This window comes from Pongo abelii, chromosome 13, assembly GCF_028885655.2.
Source record: "Pongo abelii isolate AG06213 chromosome 13, NHGRI_mPonAbe1-v2.0_pri, whole genome shotgun sequence".
NCBI lineage: Eukaryota > Metazoa > Chordata > Mammalia > Primates > Hominidae > Pongo > Pongo abelii.
In genome coordinates, this window is record NC_071998.2 from 67,387,287 (window position 1) to 67,404,602 (window position 17,316).

The window sequence follows — 17,316 nt, forward strand, 5'->3', positions numbered from 1 at the left end:
ACCCCCAACAGGAGGATTCTGGAGTGTGGGGTTGGAGGCAGAGGAAAGGTCTTACCAGAGCTAAGAGGAAAAAGAGGACATTCCATTTTCAAGCTTGAACAAGACATCTTTATAGATCTCCAAGTGGCACTCTGGTCACTCTTCAGCTTCAAGATGAGAATTACATTCAAATCCAAGAATAGAAAAATTACCTTGTCTTACTCTGCTCAGGGTTCCACAAAAAAGCCATAGACTGGATAGCTTAAACAACAGGAATGTATTGTCTCACAGTTCTGAAGCCTGGAAGTTTGAGATCAGAGTGCCAGCACGGTCAGTTCCTGTTGAGGGCTCTCTTTCTAGCTTACAGATGGCCACCTTCTTGCTATGTTCTCACATGACGTTTGTAATATTGATTTGTCTGGGAGCAAATTTTGAACTGGGCCATGAGGTTTCCCTACCAGTGGGAATCTGCTCAAGGGAATGCTCCTCACAGAGTCATTCTTGATGATTTCATGCAAGACAAAGGGATCACCTGCCCTTCCATGGTGGAAGTGCTCATGGTGCAGCCACACAGAGCCTGGAGAAAAATGGGACAGAGAGTGACAGAAAGCTTGATAGGTGCTTGAGTGGGAAAAAAAAGGAAAAGGGATGAAAAGGAGAAAGAAAGAAGCAGATGGAAAGGAACAGGAATGTTCCCATGATACTTAATCATGGCTCCCAAATACACACAACCCGATCCAAGCCCCAGGACTCTTTGCCTGATCAGGTTAACATGGAACACTTCGGTGCCATTCCAACAGAAGTGTGGATGGGTTTATCTTTGAACACAAAGTGATATCTGCATAGGTGTTGTCAGACGAGGCAATGCCCTGCTTAGGGAAGCCATGCTGGATGACAATATCCTGTCGATCCCAACAGTTTTCCCATCAGGGTTGGGTCACCACTTTGTAACCTTCATGCACTTGGAGCTGCCATGATAGATTTCTTCCACAGATACCTGCACCATTTGAACCACAGGTCAGTCCTGACCCTTCTGCCAAGAAAACAGAGGTCCTGGTACTCGCTGTGGATCTCCACTTAGCTCATTGAGGAAGCATGGCCAAAGGCACTAATAGTTCCTCATTCTTGTCCATATCCATGTCATCTGGAACAAAGCTGTTGAAGGGCTAAATGAGCTGACCATTCATGAAGAAGATTTTGAAGGGGCTGATGCCACTAATGAACAAGGCAAAGTGGAATCCACATGAATATGTAACGAAAGAAGCCACTGAAGCCATCTGATGTACAAACGCTGCTCTCTACACCTAGAGGGGTGGAGAAGTTAGGGGGACTGTGGCTCATCCTGGCTCCATTCTAGGCTCTTGATCACAGTCCCAGAAAAGCAAACTTTGGCTCCTATACACTGAGGTGAGCTTAGAGGGCAAGCCTAAAGCCCTGGGAAATTCATTTCTGCTTTTAATAATCTACTTAATAATACTGCACATCCATCATTGTATCTGATTACACCAACCTGAAGTTCAGAGAGACTCAGTCACCCATTAGGTGGAAAAGGCTTAGAGAAAGGGAATGAGATGCCCTGCCAGTGATCTTTTTCATGTATCTGAGGCTCAACAAACTCTCACAAAAGGGAAGTTTGTAGCTTGAATGAGCTCAGGGACTGGCCTTGGGTCACATGGAAAGCTTCCTGGATCTCATATACTTGCATATCTCCATAAACACATAGGCAGTGAAGCAGTCGAGCTGAATTTCCATACTCATGGGCCCTGGTATGATACCTGCCCCAAATGGAGAGGGGGAAGTGTCCAAAAGAGACCACCCAGTCTTGCTCTGCTTCCAACACTGTGTTTCTCCTCTCCTTCCCCAGTCTTGCCCATATGGGAAAATAGCAGCACCTAAACAAACAGAAAAGCTCATTGGCTAAATAATGGTGGGGGAAGACGAGAACATATTGACTAGAAACATTTTCAAATGCCTTATGTTCATAATCAGAGCTCACAGTGTGGCAGGAACTGAGAGACCATCATTCACCTTGTACAAAGTTGCTTCAGGAGGTGCCGGTGTCTTTTAACTCAACAGGAATAGGAATTTCTGGAGTTATATAATGCCAAGCCCTACACTCCATGCCTAATGTCAGGACAATGAAAATGCATGAGTGGCTAGATGCCTGTTATACATTCCTATCCAGGCTCTCACATGCGAGGAGAATTTAGCTAAGTGCTCCTGAAACAGGAGATAGGGGCTGAAATTGGTGTGGGTTGAAAGAGGAGAAGTTGCCCAAGCTCATCAGGGGCTCCAGGGACTTGAAGAAAGGAATGTGGAGGAGATAGGCTTAAAAAGCATCAGTGTCCTGCATGGAAGCGCCTAATGTTACAGCAGGACTTCTGATGTGTATGCTGGAGTAGTTGCTGGAGGACAAAATAATCATCACAGTTTTGAGGGCTATCAAAAAGATGCTGGTGCCCACATTTGGTACAGAGACTGTAAAGTTACTCACCTTTCAGTGGACCAAATGGCTTGCCCTATGAACTCCCAGTAGCAACAATAATGGAACAAAGACCAGAAGATCCTTCCCAAGTATTTTACTGAGGCATATATTTTGCTAAAGAGAGAAAGTTTACTACTACAATAGTGTCTGGTGTGAGGTGTATTCTCATCCTAGTAAATAGTTTTAGAGACTGATAGAATTCAATTTTGAAAATTTATATGCTCTCTCACCTCAGCGTTGTCAAACAAATTTATGCTTTTCTATTTATTGTATCATTTAATATTTACAACTCTTTGAGGTAGTAAGTGCCATTTATCTTTTTTAAGCAGAAGAGAAAATGAGTCACAGAGAGGTAAATATATATTTAGCAGGCTAGCATAGAAGGAGCCAGCAATGGAGAAGATCTTTTTTATTATTTGAAAGCAAGTGAAAAAAAAAACCACAATTCAACTGCTTTTTGTTTTGTTTTGTTTTTTTTGTTTCTTTGATGAAGTCTTGCTCTGTCACCAGGCTGGAGTGCAGTAGTGTGATCTCAGCCCACTGCAACCTCCACCTCCCAGGTTCAAGCGATTTTCCTGCCTCAGCCTCCCGAGTAGCTGGGACTATAGGTGTGCACCACCATGCCCGGCTAATTTTTGTATTTTTAGTAGAGACAGGGTTTCACCATGTTGGCTAGGATGGTCTTGATCTCTTGACCTCGTGATCCACTCACCTCGGCCTCCCAAAGTGCTGGGATTACAGGCATGAGCCACCAGGCCTGGCCTAATTCAACTGCTTTAAACAACAAAAGTGAAAATAAGTATTGACTCTGTGAATGACAAATCTGGGATGAGGGCTGCATTCAGGACTCAAGGTTGTTGCAGAGGCTCAAATGATGTTCTCGGGATTCAGTTTCCCTCTGACTTGGCTCTATTCTGTTGTATTTCTTCATCAGCAGGTTTCATAAATGGAAGCACATCTGCCAGCAAGCTCAAAGTGAGATTCTCTTAGATGCAAATGCAGCTGAAAATGCATTGCCTCTTTCACAAGAGTCCCTGTAAACATCTTATTGTTTCTGGTGGGCTCCAGGTGGACCACATGCCCCTCACTAAAATAGTCACAGGGCATGGAATATACTTCTTTTGACTGGACTGAGTCACATACTCACTGCATGTTGACTGAGACTGAAGAATCAAGGTAGTTTCCCTGGAAATTATTTTTGTTTGGCAGAGATATAATTGGCCTTCACTGTGTCTCAATGAGCTAAACTCTTCTTTGATGACTACAAAATTTTTACTTGATTTGAGTTCAAAACAGGCATAATGACATAAAAACAAATGACTAGCAATCCACATTATCTCCTATCTGTCACCCAGTGGAAAACAGATCTCTGTAATCTATTAATCCATTTATACAGGTCACCGGATGGTCAAGAGCATGAAACCAAATTCCCAATCATTGCTGCCACCAATGGGGAATAACTTTTCATCTGTAAACAAACCAAAACATCAAAAACAAAACCCAAAATTAATAGAAGGAGGATAATCTACATAAACAGAGACTGAACAAAATTAAAGTTCTATTGTTGCTTGGGACTCATGTCTACAAGTCAAGAAAAGACATGCTGGGCTAAGCTGCCCACAAACCGCACTTCTTTGACAATGAAGTTTACCTGGCTCGGTCAAGTGACTCCATCACTCACCTTCATGAATGACTTCCAAAACTATTTAAAAAACAAAAGATTATTTTTGAAAGAAGGTATAATCTTTTTTTTTTAAGGCGGGGTCTCATTCCAGCCCAGGCTGAAGTGCAGTGGCATGATCAGGTCAGGGCTCACTGCAGCCTCGACCTTCTGGGCTAAAGTGATGCTCCCACCTCAGCCTCCCAAGACACTGGGACTACATGTGTGCACCACTACACCTGGCTAATTTTTGTATTTTTTGTAGAGACTGGTTTCACCATGTTGCTCAGGCTGGTCTGGAACTTCTGGACTGAAGCAATCTGCCCGCCTTGGCCTCCCAAAGTGGTGGGATTACAGGCATAAGCCACTGTGCCCAGCTGAAAATACATTTTTAAAACATAAATGTAAATTTATTATTTTAAAACATTTTGGCAAACAGGAAATGTCCTTAACCAGGAAAGAGTTATAGGCCAAAAATGCATGTTAAATACTCAATAGGAAATTTTAAAGATATCTTTCTTAAGACTTGGCTACAAGACAAAAATACGCACTTTAAGAAAAAAATTTCTTTTAAGAAAAATCCACCTGGAAATTTGACTGGAAGTTCACTACATTCGTGTATTAATTTGGGGAGTAATCACAGCTTCATAATATGAAGTCATCCCAACCAAGGGTGTGGAAACTTCTGCATTTATTCAGGTTTGTTCCATGCCTTTTGGTAAAGTTTTACCTTTTTCCTCACAGAGGTATTATAAATTTTTATCAATTCTTAGATATTTTACTAATTTTGTTGCTACTATGAATTTTTTTATTATACTTTAAATTTTAAGGTACATGTGCACAACGTGCAGGTTTGTTACATATGTATACATGTGCCATGTTGGTGTGCTGCACCCATTAACTCATCATTAAACATTAGGTACATCTAATGCTATCCCTCCCCCCTCCCTCTACCCCACAACAGGCCCCAGTCTGTGATGTTCCCCTTCCTGTGTCCATGTGTTCTTATTGTTCAATTCCCACCTATGAGTGAGAACATGCGGTGTTTGGTTTTTTGTCCTTGTGATAGTTTGCTGAGAATGATGGTTTCCAGCTTCATCCATGTCCCTACAAAGGACCTGAACTCATCATTTTTTATGGCTGCATAGTATTCCATGGTGTATATGTGCCACATTTTCTTAATCCAGTCTATCATTGTTGGACATTTGGGTTGCTTCCAAGTCTTTGCTATTGTGAATAGTGCCACAATAAACATACGTGTGCATGTGTCTTTATAGCAGCATGATTTATAATCCTTTGGGTATATACCCAGTAATGGGATGGCTGGGTCAAATGGTATTTCTAGTTCTAGATCCCTGAGGAATTGCCACACTGACTTCCACAATGGTTGAACTAGTTTACAGTCCCACCAACAGTGTAAAAGTGTTCCTATTTCTCCACATCCTCTCCAGCACCTGTTGTTTCCTGACTTTTTAATAATCGCCACTCTAACTGGTGTGAGATGGTATCTCATTGTGGTTTTGATTTGCATTTCTCTGATGGTCAGTGATGATGAGCATTTTTTCATGTGTCTTTTGGCTGCATAAATGTCTTCTTTTGAGAAGTGTCTGTTCATATCCTTTGCCCACTTTTTGATGGGGTTGTTTGTTTTTTTCTTGTAAATTTATTGGAATTCATTGTAGATTCTGGATATTAGCCCTTTGTCAGATGAGTAGATTGCAGAAATTTTCTCTCATTCTGTAGGTTGCCTGTTCACTCTGATGGTGGTTTCTTTTGCTGTGCAGAAGCTCTTTAGTTTAATTAGATCCCATTTGTCAATTTTGGCTTTTGCTGCCATTGCTTTTGGTGTTTTAGACATGAAGTCCTTGCCCATGCCTATGTCCTGAATGGTATTGCCTAGGTTTTCTTCTAGGGTTTTTATGGTTTTAGGTCTAACATTTAAGTCTTTAATCCATCTTGAATTAATTTTTGTATAAGGTGTAAGGAAGGGATCCAGTTTCAGCTTTCTACATATGGCTAGCCAGTTTTCCCAGCACCATTTATTAAATAGGGAATCCTTTCCCCATTTCTTGTTTTTTTCAGGTTTGTCAAAGATCAGATGGTTGTAGATATGTGGCATTATTTCTGAGGGCTCTGTTCTGTTCCATTGGTCTATATCTCTGTTTTGGTACCAGTACCATGCTGTTTTGGTTACTGTAGCCTTGTAGTATAGTTTGAAGTCAGGTAACATGATGCCTCCAGCTTTGTTCTTTTGGCTTAGGATTGACTTGGCGATGCGGGCTCTTTTTTGGTTCCACATGAACTTTAAAGTAGTTTTTTCCAATTCTGTGAAGAAAGTCATTGGTAACTTGATGGGGATGGCATTACCTATAAATTATAAGAGTTTTATTCCTTTTATACATTACCTATAAATTATAAGAGTTTTATTCCTTTTTTCTAAGTCATACATTCATTTTTTTCTGATCTATTAGGATTGGCCAGGACTTTGACCAGGGTATGGCCTTTTGGTTTTGGAGGGGAATCTGGCCAATATCTTTAAAAATAATAATAATAGCTTTAGTGAGATATAATTTATATGCCACATATTCATTCATTTAAAGTGTACAATTCAATGGTTTATAGTATATTCACAGAGTTGTGCAAACATAACTACAATTAAAATGATTAATTTGATTACTTCAAAATTAAAAACTTCATTTCCCTGAAGAACACTATGGGCAAAGTTCAAAATACTGATGGGGGTCGGGCTCAGTTCCTCACACCTGTAATCCCAGCACTTTGAGAGACCGAGGCAGGAGGCTTGCTTGAGGCCAGGAGTTCAAGACCATCCTGGGCAACATAGCAAGATCTCGCCTCTATAAAAACTTAAAAATTAGCCAAGCATGGTGGCATGTACCTGTCTTCCTAGCTAATCAGGAGGCTGAGGCAGGAGGATTGCTTAAGCCCAGGAGTTCAAGATTGCAGTGAGCTATTATCACACCACTGCACTATAGTCTGGGAAACAGCAAGATCCTGACTCAAAAACAAACAAACAAAGAAAAAAACTGATGGATTGAGAGGTGTTTTCAATATCTAAAACCAAAAAGAGACATACATAGAAAACAAGTAATTCCTATAAGTCCAAAAAAAGACAGGAAACACAATTGGGTAAAAAATATAACAAGCAAGCTACATAAAATTAAGCACAAAAACGTTAAGAAATGTAAGAAGAAATGATCAAACCCATTTGTGATTAATCAAATGCAAAATAACCAAGCATGGTGGCTCATACCTATAATCCCAGCAGTTTAGTGGGCTGAGGTGGGAGGATTGCTTGAGGCCAGAAGTTCAAGACCAGCCTAGGAAACATGGCAAGACTCTGCCTCTACAAAAAATATTTTTTTAACTAGCTGGGTGTGGTGGCATGTGCTGTTGTCTCAGCTACTCGGGAGGCTGATGCAGGAAGATCATTTGAGCCAAGGAATGCAAGGTTAGAGTGAGCTATGATTGTGTCACTGCAGTCCAGCCTAGGTGAGAGAGTGAGACTCTGTCTCTTAAAAAAAAAAAAAAAAAGATAGAAGAAAGAAAGATAAGGTGGCTCACGTCTATAATCTCAGCACTTTGGAAGGCTGAGGCAGGCAGATCACCTGAGCTCAGGAGTTCGAGACCAGCCTGGCCAACATGGTGAGACCCTGTCTTTACTAAAAATACAAAAATTAGCCAGGTGTGGTGGCAGGTGCCTGTAATCCCAGCTACTCGGGAGGCTGAGACGGGAGAATAGCTTGAACCTAGGAGGGAGAGGTTGCAATGAGCCAAGGTCTTGCCACTCCCCTCCAGTCTGGACGACAGAGCCAGACTCTGTCTCAAAAAAAAAAAAAAAAAAAAAAAGAAAAGAAAAAAGAAAGATAAAACAACAAAGAGACATCGCTCTATGCTATCAGATTGTTAAAAATTTGAAGCCTGGACAATATAAATGTTGGCAGTTATATGGGATATAAGGGCTTTTTGGAACTCCTGGTAGGAGCATGGATTTGTGCAATCATTCTAGAGATATATCTGCCAGTATGTTTTGAAAGTAAGTATACAGATTGCTAGCACATGGCATATATTCTCAGAGACAGTCTCACACAAGTTCTTGAGGGAACATGCACAAAGTTCATCACTGTGTCATTTATAGTAGAGAGTTGGGAGGAACCTAAATATATATCATTAGGAAGAATGGATAAATGAAATGTTTCAGAATACTAGGCAGCAATCAGAAGTGATGAGCTGCATAAATATATGGCAACATGAATGATCTTGACAAGATCAATTCAAGATGATAATACATCAAGAACTATCATTATAAGAACAATCTTAAGAAGTACATAGATCAATATAAAAACAAGTAGCTCTGATAGTTCCTTGCTTGCCTCCAGGGAAGGTGATAGAGGTGACAGTGTGACTGGTCCAGGGAACTGCTATCGGGGGTTACAATGCCTTTGGTAGTATTTGATTTTTTTAACCTTTATTAAAAATATTTATGAAGCATTTGTAAAGAAAATAATCCATAAGAGGGAAAAGTGTGTTTCCTGTGAGTCCTTGGCCAGCTCCCTTAGGGAATGATTTCTTCCTCCATTGAGCCCCAGGAAGACCGTGCATGGCTCCATTCGAGTGCTCCTCATATTTCACAGTGATGGTTAGCTCCTGCTGAGCTTGCCTGCCTGGATGGATCCCACTCCCTAGCTCAGCTGACTTCACCTGGCACCTAAAGCAGCCTAGTCTGATAGGATGTGAAAGGGCAACCTCCACATGAGAAAAATCAGTCTCTCCAGGTCTAATTATAAACAGACCTTGAATCAACCCCTGGGAGAGGAGAGGGCTGCCATGCCACTTGCCAGTCCCCTCCCTCCTCCTCCACCCCATGTGGGTGGGGAGCCTGATGGGTTTGATTTCTACACAGATTCCTTGCTCCACTCCCCACTGAGGGGCCTTGCTGTGATTACAGCTTATTTCTGGACCCCCAAACTTCGTAGTTATTATCTTTCACTCTTATCTAGCTCGTCTGAATCTTCAGGGTGGACTGTGCTTCCGACAATCTTTCTTCCACTCCTACTTCTGCCCCAGCAGCTCACTGGTATCTGCACACATGTACCTCACAGTCCTGGCAGAACCTAAGACACTGGCATTCCTCTGAGAATGAAGCTCCTCCTTGCGTAGAGCTCAGAAGTCCCCAGCACCACATCCTACCCAGGCCCTTTCATCTTAAATCTCATAGATATTTATTCTAGGCTAGAGCTGACTCTAATTTACCCGTTTCCTAGGAATTTGTCAATTAATACTATCAGCAAAAGGGCTGACACGGCTGGGCGTGGTGTCTTGTGCCTGTAATTCCAGCACTTTGGGAGGCCAAGGTGAGAGAGTTGCTTGAGCCCAAGAGTTCAAGACAGGCCTGGATGACATAGTGAGACCTCATCTCTAAAAACAAAATTTTAAAGAAAAAGGGCTGAATCTTTTTTTTTTTCCTTTTTGTCCAAATACTGTGTTTACTTCTACAGCCCTGGTACTAAGTCAAGTGGCTAGACCATTTTAGCAAATATTTGCTATTGGATGTTAACTAAATTAGTTCTTCTCAGTTAACACCTTGTACCCTGCTCAGCTGTCTCCTTCTTCCTGTCTCCTCTAGATGACCACCATTTTTTAGTTGTTCCAGTCATAAGAGAAACAATTCATTTGCAGTTTTGCCTCCAACATTCTTGACTGTGAGATCCTAGAGTTTTCTATTCATTTTTGTCTCTCTCAGTGCCTAGTTCAAAACACAGGACATAGAAGGTGCTCAACAAATTTTTACTGAATAAATAAATGAAATGAAAGTTTGAATGAATAAATGAATCTGTTTCTCAGAAGCTCAATAGAGCCTACAAATGCACTTTTCCATCCATTAAATATTAATGTAGAAGCCAGCAAAGTTTCCCGTAAGAGCCGTTATCCTTTCTTTAGGAAGCTTTAGTTGTCTCATGACATTTTAAAAAAAAAAGGATAAGATTGTTTACTACAAGTTGCTTGAGAATTTCATATACTCATCAGTGTCAAACAGAGGAAATGTGCAGTTTTCCAAACTCATTATGACTGAAAATCAGCTTTAATCAGTATATCAGCATTGCTATATGTAACTGTAATTTTTACAAGACCCCCTTCAGGTGATAAAAGCACCCTATCAGAGAGGCCTCAGCTCACTACTTTCCTTAAAATTGACACCCTCATACACCCTAATGCCATGCCTGAACTCTCTGTCACCTTTCCTTCTCTGCTTTTCTCTGTAGCACTCACTACAGTCAAGGAAACTCACCTAGTGCCCCAGTAAAAGCAGAGACTTTCTGTAGTGATGGACATATTCTGTAGTGATGGACATATTCTACATCTTGACATGGTAATGGCAACATAGGTATATACACTGTTAAAAATCTTGACCTGCTAAAATTTGTGCATTCTAGTGTATATAAATTATGCTTGAATAAAGGTCTCAGAATTAGGAAATTAAAGAGCTACAAACATAAAATTATGCAATTTTTTTGTATTATATACTGCAATAAAACATTTTTTAAAGATGAATGCCTCAAATCTCTGACTATGGTTAGTTATAAACTGAATGCTTGCGGCCCCCAAAATTCACATGTTGAAACCCTAACCCCAGTATGTATGATTGTATTTGGAGATGGGATCTCTAAGAATATAATTAAGAGTAAATGAAGTCATATCATAAAGATGGGCCCTGCTCTAATAGAATTTGTGTCCTTGTAACAAGAGACGCCAGGGAGCTGTCTCTTCACCTATGCGTAAAGAAATCAGGTGAGCACAAGGAGAGATGGCGGCCATCTACAAGCCAAGACAGAGGCCTCAGAATGAAACCTACTTTGCTAGTACTTTAATTCTGGACTTCCCAGCCTCCAGAACTATGAGAAATAAATTTCTGTTGTTTAAAAGGCTATTCAGTCTGTGGTGTTTTGTTATGGGAGCTATATTAGTCCATTCTCACACTGCTAATAAAGACATACCTGAGACTGGGTAATTTATAAAGGAAAGAGGTTTAATTGACACACAGTTTAGCATGGCTAGGGAGGCCTCAGGAAAGTTACACTCATGGCTGAAGGGGAAGTAAACAAGCAGCTAGGAGAAGTGCTGATCAAAAGGGGGAAAAGCCCCATATAAAACCATCAGATCTCAGGAGAACTCACTCACCTATCACAAGAACAGCATAAGGGTAACCACCCCTATGATTCAATTACCTCCCACCAGGTCCCTCCCACAACATGTGGGGATTATGGGAACTACAATTCAAGATGAGATTTGGGTGGGGATGCAGTTAAACCATATCAGAAGCCTAAGCAGACTAATAGAGCAGTGTAATTAACTGACAGCCCCAGCTACTGCCCACTCTGAAGTTCATCACTGTATTAGAGCCAAGGCCACTTTCCCCACCTGCTGCTCCTCACCTGTCATTGAACAGGGCAGGAATGCTAAAATCCCGGAAGAGGTGGGATTCCTCTGATGAGCCATATGGGCTTAAAGACTCCACATCAGCCTTACCAAAACTTTGTTACAACTATGCTACAGTCTTAAGATTTTTCCTTTTCTCTCTCTTCCACAGCTGTCAGTCTGACATTCCGGTCTGACAGCTCTCCCAAGCAACTTCAGCTCCTTCATATTTTTTCTCTGACAAGCATTTCCCCCAATAAATCTCCTGCATGTATAACACCATCAAGACATTTGCTTCCCAAAAGACCCAAGATAACGTAGCTCCCTAAAAAAGGAAAAGAGATCAAATCAATAAGTTAGGTGGCAGGGGAAACAAATAAGCTGTCAGTTAACAAGAACAATTAGAATAGTTAAGAAAATTGAAACAGTGACTACTTGTGTGACAAACTTGCCTGACTATTTACTGGTGTAAAAGTGGTGTTAACTGAGCTATCCAAGGGAATTGAGCTTTCTTTGAAATCACTGACTTAACTTCAGTTTGTTGAAAATTCCTAGCCACTCTCAAAGTACTTCCAGTTTTAGCTTCTCACTACACCTCTACTCAAATCTTGAACAAGCCAAAATAAATTATTGTTCTTAGTCACTGTTTATTATCAAGGATATGCTAATAAGATTGTTGGAGAAAATCAGGTCACAGAGATCATGAAGCTGGACATTAAGCTACCAAAGACCTTGAGGGACTGGCTGTGTCTGGATAGCTCTGGAAACATCTCACCTTTATTTAATTACTTAAAGTAATTCAGTTCATCACGCTGCTTCAGGCAGGAACACAGTGTATAGCAACAGCACTTAATCTCATCGTTCCCTGCCCATGACTCCTTCCTGCAGCGTTAGTTTGAATGATGGAGGATGTTCTGTCATTACCCATGTGCAGCAGTGACTTTGTGATCACAGGGGTGTGGCTTCAGATTGGTCAACAAGTCATAAATTTTCTACCTCTAAGATCTCTGGACATTCCTGTCTGAGGAGTGATGTTGCGTGGAACGCTTTGTGCTTCCCAAGCACTAGGACAGAAAATGTAAAATGCCTTGGATCATCTTCTTCTCTAAGTGGTCCCGTCTTCCAACTTAGAACTGCAGTTTGTTTTTTAGTGGTTGTTTTCATAAAAACAAAAGAAAGGGACTCAAGGATCCATAGGTTTTGTTTGTCCAGAAAAAGAGAAACTCTATTTTGGTTCAGGCCTGCTCTCTATAATAGACGCTTACTCTCTGACTTTATCACGAGTAAGTCATATTTTATTTTCCTAGTCCATTCACCCTCTCATTCTAATTCACAATTTTCCTTTAGCCTCAAACCTCTAACACCTCCTGCCTATCTCTGCTCACAGCTCAAGATGTTGCTTCCAAATCCCGTAAGAACATTGCAGCAATCAGCAGAGAATTTCCACCTATCACAAATGCATACATTTACCAGCATCCGTACATATACTCTGCCTTCCTAACCATTACTTTAGATGGACAACAGTCCACCTTTCTAGCTAATGCCAGCTGCCCTTGTACACACACGCATTCTCCAGGCTATCAGGAATGGCATTTCTTTGTTCTCTCCTACATGAACAATTTTCTCATTGCTACTGGGTCATTCTCTTCAGCATACAGATAGGCTATTGTTTAGCCAGTCTCTAAAAATGACAACAACAATAACAACCACATCATCATCAACAACAACTAAACAATTTTACTCCTCCCACTTCCAGAAACTGCCTCATATATCTGCTTTCCTTCAAAACAAAACAATGCCTCAGAAAAACAGGCTATATTTGTTATCTCTAATTCCTCTCCTCCCATTCTCTCTCCAGTGAGGCTTCCTCCCACATCACCACCAACATTGCTCTTCTCAAGGTCAACAATGACCACAGCATTGTTAAATCTAAGGTTGATTCTCAGTCCTCATCTTATTGACCCAAAGACAGCATTTGACACCATTGAACACTCCCTTCTCCATGACGCACATTTTTCACTTGACTTCCAGGTTACCACACACCGCTGGTTCCCTCCCACCTCCTGGTTGCTTCTCAGTCTCCTCTGCTGAGCCCTCTTCTTCTCCCTCCTGGAGACACAGGATGCAGTCTTGCTCCTGTTTTCCTGTCTGTCAACACTCACTCTCTTGTTGACCTCAACCAGCATTCACAGCTTTGAGTAACATACATATCTCAAGGATTCCCAAGTTTACATCTTCACCCTAGACCTCTCCCTGGAACTCCAGACTCTTATATCCACCCACCTGCTTCACACATCCATTTGAATGTCTCATAGAAATCTGAAACTGAACATGTCAAAAGCCAAAGTCCTGACCTTCCTCATCTCAATGAATGAAAATCTCCTCCATCCAGCTGCTCAGACCAAAAATCCTGTGTCTTCTCTCTTTCTCTTACTCATTCAATTTATCCTAAATTTCTGTTGACTCTATCCTCAAAATATATCCAGAATCTGACTGCTTCTCAACACTTCTACTGGCACTGGTCCTAGCTACTGTCATCTGTCCCTGGGATTATCACAGTAGCCTTCTAACTAGTCTTCCTACTTTCACCCTTGCCTCTCTAGAACCAATTTTCAACATGGCAACAAATTATTTTTAAAAGGCAGTCAAATAATGTCATCTTCATGCTCAAAACTTTCCAGTGGCTCCCACTTCTCTCAAACCAAAGCCAAAGACAGGATCTGGCCAATTCTCTGTTCTGATCTCTCACTAACCACCTTCACTCACCTTACTCCAGCTATAGTGATCTCCTTACTTTTCCTCAAATCAGCATGGTTTGCTTCTACTCCAGGGCATTGGCACTGGTTGTTCTCACTGCCTGAAATGCTATTCCTCTAGATAGTCTTCCAAACACCCGTCTTTTCCTTTCTATGCTTCTGTTTCCTCAATGGTCAACTGATAAACTTGAGATAACAAGACGACCCAACTCATATGTGTGTAAGCCAGAGCCTTTTGACATCAGTGGAATCACACTATGTGTATTATGCTATAACTCTCTTTCCAACTTTAAAATATGTCCTTGAAATGCCACATTTTACTCATATGATCTTTCTTATTTTTAAATCATATTTATTTTACCTGTTGCAATGTATTCCACAATATAGATATATAATACTTTATTTATAAGGATGCTTAGATTATAATCTATTTTTCTCAAACTAAAACAATTCTACAAAGCCATTTTGTGCATAGGCGCAAGTGTTTCTTTAGCATGAATACTTAAAAGTGGAGTTGTTGGGTTAAGGCATAGGCACATTCCTAAAATGGAGGCTAAGAAAATGCCTCCACAAAGATCATGCCCTTTTACATACTTAGGCATTTCTCTGCATCTTTTCCACCATTGGATATTAGTAATCTTTAGTTTCTGCCAATCAAAAGAGCAAATCTATCATTCCCCAATGATGTGAAATGTCATCTTTATCATATTTCAAGTTACTATATGTATTCAAACACTATATCTTACCCTTTTGATGATTTTATGTTTTAAGGCCTAAGAAAAACGACCTCCCATTACTCTTTAAAAAATTTTTTTTTGCTAGCTATTCTTGCCTGTTTGTGTTTCCATATATTATTTAGGATTAGATTGTCAAGTTCCAATAAAAATCCTACTGGTAATTTTGGAGGGAGGGGATCATGTCAAATGTATCTATTAGGCTGGGCGCGGCGGCTCATGCCTGTAATCCCAGCACTTAGAGAGGCCAAGGTGGGTGGATCATTTGAGGTCAGGAGTTCGAGACCAGCCTGGCCAAGATGGTGAAACCCCGCCTTTACTAAAAATACAAAAATTAGCTGGGCATGGTGGCATGCGCCTGTAATCCCAGCTACTCAGGAGGCTGAGGCAGGAGAATCACTTGAACCCAGGAGGTGGAGGTTGCAGTAAGCCAAGATTGCGCCATTGCACTCCAGCCTGGGAAACACAGCAAGACTCTGTCTCAAAAAAAAAAAAAAAATGGATAAGGAGAAGTGACATATTTATGATATTGAATCTCTTGTTTGAAAACATCATGTGCCTTTCTACTTATTTAAGTCTTCTTTTTCCATCCTTTAGAACCACTTTTAAATTTTCTATTGATCCCTCACATTTCTTGCTATTGTAAGTGCCACACTTTCTTCCATTATGTCATCTAGTGAGCCACATACATGAAGACATATGTTTATTAATTTGTGGCAGCCAGCTAACTAAATTCATACTTTGTGAAAACATTTTAGTTGTTTCTCATGGATTTTCTAGGAAACTAATTGTAATATATTAGTATTTAATCTATTTGATTCTTGGGCATTTTTTTCTCATCGTGCTTGCAAGTACTTTCGGAGTAATCGAGGCATCATTATTAGCAGGAATACAAATGTTTTCAGTGGATGTATGTCATGGTTTCAAGTGCCTACTTTCTGCATCCCTTTCTGGGTTTATACTTACATTATGAGGCTTGGCAGACAAAGGCCACCTCTTCTAAAGAAGGTGAAGATGCTAGATATTTTCCTAGCCTCAACTGCAGCCAGGGTACAGGGATGTGATCTGGGCTTGGCTCATTTAGGTACGCTCATGCCAGGAGTTGGTAATGCAAGAAGGAAGAGCGGATTCTCTCCTTCTTGGGCCAGTTGGAGCAATAATGTCCACACATTTGAGTTCTTGGGGCAGAAGCACAAACAAATGCTTTGGGAGGGTTTACCCTTTCACATTTTTTCTATTTCTGCTAGATAGTTGCTCTGCAGATTTTTAAACAATCTGTTCATCAATCTTATTCATGTATGGAGTTTTCTTTGGTAGCTCTTGATAGCGTATTATAAATTTCTGGGAAGGGGTCTCAGATAACTTTCATTAAATTTATTGCTAGATGTTTGAAGCTTTAATGATATTGTAAACAATACATTTTAATTATTCTTTTAAAATTTGTTGCAAATACTGTGTATAGAAATATAATTGACCTATTGTATTTCACTTATTATGTCTAATGGTTTATCTGTACTTTTTTTAAAAAAAATTCTACATACACAATCTTATCATCTGTGAATAATAAGAGTTCTATTTTTTACCTTCCAATTCTCATAGCTTTAATATTTCTTTTTCTTATTTTGCCAGTTAGGGCTTCTAGTACAACACTGATAAAAGCAATTTTAGTAGGTATCTTTCTGTCATTGCCAGTCTCGGGGGAAGTCTTGTAATATTTCTCATCAGATATAATATTTGGTTTATTTGCAGGTTTGGGGTGTTGTTCTTTTAGATTTATCAAATTAAAGATTTTTTTCCACTTAAAGTTGTTTTTAAATATAAATAGATTTTGAATTTAAATCAAATGCTCTTCTATATCTACAAAACTGGCCATGATTTCTTTTCTTTATTCTGTTAATCTGGTGAGTTACATTGATTTTTAAAAATTGTTTTAATTGACAAATAATAATTGCATATACTGGGTACAATGTCATGTTGTATATATGTTTACAATGCGGCATGATTAAATCAGGCTAATTAACAAATCCATCACCCCACATACGTTTTTGTGCTGAAAACATTTAGAATCTATTATTTTAGTGATTTTGAAATATACAATGCATTATTATTTACTATGGTCATCATTCCATGCCATAAATGACAAAAGCTTATCCCTCCTATCTAACTGAAACTTACACCCTTTGATCAACATCTCCCTTTTTCCCATCCACCCTCCCTCCCCAGCCTCTGGTAACCATCATTCCACTCTCTTTTGAATGCTAACCCAGT